This window comes from Lycorma delicatula, chromosome 10 (genome assembly GCF_047948215.1).
Source record: "Lycorma delicatula isolate Av1 chromosome 10, ASM4794821v1, whole genome shotgun sequence".
NCBI lineage: Eukaryota > Metazoa > Arthropoda > Insecta > Hemiptera > Fulgoridae > Lycorma > Lycorma delicatula.
The window spans coordinates 60,938,373-60,944,071 of NC_134464.1; the positions used below are offsets into that span (position 1 = coordinate 60,938,373).

The 5,699-nt window shown below is 29.2% G+C and overlaps 1 long non-coding RNA gene across 1 annotated transcript in view; it reads right to left on the bottom strand.

The window, feature by feature from the left end:
• The window catches only part of LOC142331105 (uncharacterized), a 222,281-nt gene that overhangs the window by 104,998 nt on the left and 111,584 nt on the right, over nucleotides 1–5,699 (bottom strand). The gene's annotated exons all lie outside the window — the stretch shown is intronic.

Genomic DNA, 5,699 nt, shown 5'->3' on the forward strand with positions numbered 1-5,699 from the left:
TTTCTTTTAATAATCAATTAATTTAAGTTATATTTAATAATCACTGTTTCATTTATTAATGTTTATTTATTATTTTATCGAAGCATAAAAAAACAACAATTATGTTAATTTCCACTAGGTTACTTATTTATGGATATGTTTACTGTTAAACTTACGGAAATTTTTATATTATATATATATAATACTTTACGAGAGTATTTTTATAAGTATCTTATACGTACTTACATTTCCTTAAAACTGAAAAAAGGTTAAACCGATCTGAATGATTATTTTACCACTGGTTTCATTAAAATTTTATGATACATTTGACAGTAAATTTTATCCCTAAAACTCCAATAAAGGGTGAATAGTAAAGCTTAAACTAAGAGCATTCATATCTAATAGCGTGGTTTTTCGTGTAATATTCTGAATCCCTGACTGTTTCTGATATGTTAATTGAAACTAAAAGTTAGATAAAAGAATGTGTTTTACTTTCATATTTCGTTCATTTAAATCTAGATAATTGTTGTCTAAATATCAGTTATCTAATGTAGAATTTTAAAATATAAATTTAAAAATAAAATTTTTAAATTTACATGAATAAAACGGTATAATAGATATAACTAATAATATATAAGCGTAATAGTAAAATTATGCAATACTTTAATTAAATTCTATTTTACTTTCCCGTCAATATAACAGCTATAGCTATACAGAGTGTTTCTAAAGTGGTGGGCTGACTATGCTTTTTCGGATTCTACTTGAAAAACTAAACAAAAAATAACCTCAGGAAAAATGGCAATCTCTCCTTCGTTCTCCCGTTGTCCGCCATTTTGATAGTTTTATATAAAAATTTATACCTCAAGTTCGGATAGATGAATCACATAATATTTGGTAAGCATCTTGGTAATAAAATGTTAAAATTATTAAAAAATCAGGACTTAAATACCTTCGTAAATTACAAAATAGCGGCCATTTTTATTTTTCAAACCGTTTTACTTACGTAAATATTAGTTTTATCAAAACGTATGTTATTTGCTAAAATATTAAGCCTTTTATTTTGAACAAAACTGAGGAAAGAACAGAGTGTTAGTTCGCATTCACTGTGACCGTTTAGCGGGAGTAACAAGTGAATAACAAGTCTATTGTAAGCTAATTGTGTATATCACTGATAAAAAAAAAAAATAATCGGGGATACTGCCTATAAGTACCCTTCTACAGACATTAGTCAGTGATGTCCAGTTGCTGAAGATTGTTATTAACTTAACATTTATATTAACTCTTAGTAAAGTGAAATTAATTTTTTCACCGAGAAAATATTACACAATAAATTACAGTTCCGTTTTACAATTTATTTTAATTTTCACTTTATTCAAATTCCATATAAAGAATAAGTTGTTAAGTTTTATGAAGAAATGTTTACTGTTTAAACAACTATTAATATAAAACATAGGTAGACATATAAAACTGTTCAAGTGTAACGAAAGAGCGAGGAAAGAAATATGTGTCTCAATAAAGAAAAATAAAAATAAATTAAATGCAGAAAAACGTAGTTTCTCTTGAAGAGTACGTATTCTAATATATGAAAATACGCTGTGAATGACAAAGCTGTAGGGGCATGAGAGGGAGAAATTATTTATCCTGTTTTTAAAAACAAATTATCTTGATATTTCATATATAAGTACTTTAAATATCAGAATGACGTTATGATTTAACAGTAAAATATTAACGCGGTTAGTATTACATAAAAATAAAAATATTTGCAAGCCGTCTGGAACCAAGTAACCAAGAAGTTCGTTAGAACTTCGTCGGTAAAAGTCTGCAAAACTAGACGGCACAGCGAAGTCAACGAACTATGTTTACAGTTCTGAACTTGACTTAATCTAAAAATAGGGGGAAAAAATTAATAAAATAGCATGAAAACATTATATTTCAGTTCAATTAGATTTCTAATAAAGAATACTTTCGAAAAATACCTCGAATTTTCTTAGACAAAGTTTTTTTCTTCCATTTGATGAACAGCAGGAATCGAATATGTTACATTTTCCTCAAAAGTTGGGTTTACGAATCGCGCCGCTATATAGCAATACTTAAATAGTACTAGTAATGTACAAAACATGATTGATATAATTAATGTATTTTAAATAATAAAATTAAAATAAAATTTATTACACCTTGTTTTAATAGTAAATATTCTTATGTAAATGAAAGTACTGAAGATGAAACTATTTTCTTTAATTCTTATCACTTCACTACAAAAAATAAAAGTATTAGTTTGCAAGATAATATAGCTGCTAATAAAACAGAAAAAAAGACGAACAGTAGCAAAATGTTGCAAATGTGGCAACAAAAATTTATTACATAAAACAGAAATAAATTCGATTGGTAAAATTTTTATTCTACAATTATAACGATTTGGACTAATTGATGGAGAAAGAAAAACATTTTCGTTTAATAATAATAATAGTAATAATAATAATAATAATAATAATAATAATAATATAATAAATGTGTTCATGGATACGATAAAAATCGAAGGTTACAAAGTAGTAATTGCAATATTACATAACTCATCTTCGGTTCGTGTTGGACATAAAACTAATAAACGTTTTATTAGTTTTCAATAAAACAAATACTAGTTTTATTAAAAAAAGGAAAAATATGGTATAAAGTGAATCTTCGGTTCGTGAAGGTCATTATACTAGATTTATTAAAAAAGGAAAAATATTGTATAAAGTGAGTGATATGACTATCAACAAAAAAGATTTGCCAAGAAATTTAAAAAAAAACATATTTGTTTCTTTTAGAAAATCAATAAATTTTTATAATAAATACATAAGATAAGAATCACTCATATCAAAAAGAAAAGAATAATGTAACAAAATACAGTGATATCCAGAAAAATGACAACGAAATTGTAAACCGTACGGTATGAGTCTTGTAGATATCATTTCTTCCCCTCAAAAGAAAGAAAATTTCTGTAATATAAATAAAACTGTTTTTAACAAAATGATACTGATATTAAAAAAGGTAACACTACATTTCTATTATCAAAATCTGTTATTAATTTAGAATTTTGTTAAAAACAAATACATGTTAAATACAATAAGTATTGTTTATAATGACATCGGATGTAATGACGTATCGGATACAGTGACCAAAAACTTGTCTCTTGATTGGTTTGGTATGCTGTTAATACATAAATACATATGTATGTGGTACATCGGTTGTAGTGACATACTGGTTATTATGATTTATTTTTTCTACTGCAATGCTACATTTTATCGCTAATAATGACGGACGAAAGTGACTCGTTAGTAAAGTAGTATATCTACATTGTAGCTACAAAAATATTTTGACTGTTAAAAGGAATCGCCTTTTACTTTTTGCCTGCTTGTTTTTCTTATGTTCTTCCTGTACCAGATTATTGTCAGCAGCCACATTCAGTTGTTATTAATCTTTTGCTGTGAGTAATCATATCGGGCGGGTACAGTATTTTATTTTACGTATTCTGTGTAATTCATTTAATAGTGATTTAATTATGACTTCCCGAAAAACATTCACGATAGAGGAAAAACCACACATTATCAGGAAGTTAGAGAATGGAGAAACTAATAAGGACATTGCTTAAGAATTAGGCGTACGTCATTCGACAATATCAGTGATATGGAAGAACCGTAGAAAAATTTTGAAACAAATTCTATGAGACCAAAAAAATTACAGCCTAGTCAACATAATGATGTAGACAAAGCGCTATTAAAATGGTTTAAATACCAGATGACTATCCCTATTAGCGGTCCTGTATTAGAAATGAAGGCGAACGATTTTCTGAAATATTCGGTAAACCACGTGAAATAAGTTCAGTTTGGATACAACCGTCCCGTCAGCGTCACGATATTGCGTCGCGGAGAATAAGCGGCGAGGCCGCAGCAGCTCCAACCGGTGTGTAAGAAAAATGGCTAGAAACTATATGACCAAAGTTAAAACAGGGCTATTCGGACGAAAAATCTATAATGGTGATGAATCCGGTCTATTTTTTTTAAACTGTCGGCAGAAAGAACCCTTCTCTTTCAAGGCGAAACATATTCGGTAGAAAAATTATCAAAAGAGACTAACAGTACTAACTGCTACAAATATGACCGGAACTCACAAAAAAAAAAAAAAATACGTTTGGTTATATGGATAAGTGCTAAACCCCGATGTTTTAAAAATTTGAAATCGCTTCCTGTTGTGTACGAAAGTAACAAGAAAGCTTAGATGACAAGTGATATCTTTACGACTTGGTTACGAAAATGGGACCGTGAATTAATGATTGAAAATGACAAAATACAGCTGCTCATTGACAATTGTCCGGCTCATCCACACTTGAAAATCTTTCGTGTATAAAGTTAGTGTTCTTAACACCGAAAACAACAGCAGTCTTACAGCTCTTAGATCAAGGCGTCATCAAGTTCGTAAAAGTCCACTACAAAAAACACCTAATTTTACAAATGAAACAGGATTTAGATCCAAAAAAGGAAACTCAAACAGTTATTTTGGATACTATAATTATGTTAGAAAGATCATGGAATGAGGTTTCTTTGCTGATTGTAAGAAACTGCTTTCGACATGCAGCATTTTTACCTCAGGCTAATGAAGAAACAAAAAAAGTTTGATTTGTTTAAAATTGAACCTTCAAAAACTGTATTACAACACTAAATGTTCGAAACAAAGCAAAATTACCGACGATTTGCTGAAAAAGTAATTTTTATAAAACAAAAACAATTTTTTTTTTATTATTAAAAGCTTAATAACGGAATCAAAATTAAAAGGATCTGACTACTTTTATCGACGTATGTTTCAAATTTAGAAATTCCATATTATTAAGAAGCGACTGTCAAACTCAAACGCTGGTCTGCAGTTTCTTCGTGGCATTCATGGAACGTAGCATGACCATCACTGCAGCCTCATACTGCGTGACTCTTCAACGTTTACGAAGGGCAATTCAGAATAAGCGGATCAGGCATTGTCTTTCTCCATGACAATGCTCGGCCGCACACTGCAGTTGTAACAAAGAAGCTCCTGCATCGTTTTCGTTGGGAAGTGTTTGATCACCCACCATACAACCCGGACTTGGCTCCATCCGATTTTCACCTCTTTGCTCACATGAATCGCTGGCTAGGAGGACAACATTTTGGCACAGACATCGATCTGCAGACCAGCTTACAAACATGGCTGAAAAATAACGTTACTATGTAAGTACTTGCTACAAATAGAACATTTTTTATTTTCACAGTGGTTTTAATTACGTGACCGATCGGACCTTGAAAAAAAAATAACCCTCACATATTGCGCAATTACGTTCTATAATGCAATAAATTGCATCTTATTTTTGCATTTAACTAACGGGTTTTAATCGAATAGTTTTCATAATTATAATCATACTAATTTAAATAAAAAAAGTATTTATTTATGTATGAAAGCTTTATTTAAATATGAGATTTACACACACACACACACACACACACACACACACATATATATATATATATATATATATATATATATATATATATATATATAAAATCTTATATTAAACAAATATATTTATTAAATATAAGGAGATACGTCAACTAAAAAAACACACCTTTCAAAAATAAATGTTTGCAAGAATATTTCCTCCACTATACCGTATATAAGCAACTACTTCTGCATATAAATACAGGATTATAGCAGAAGAG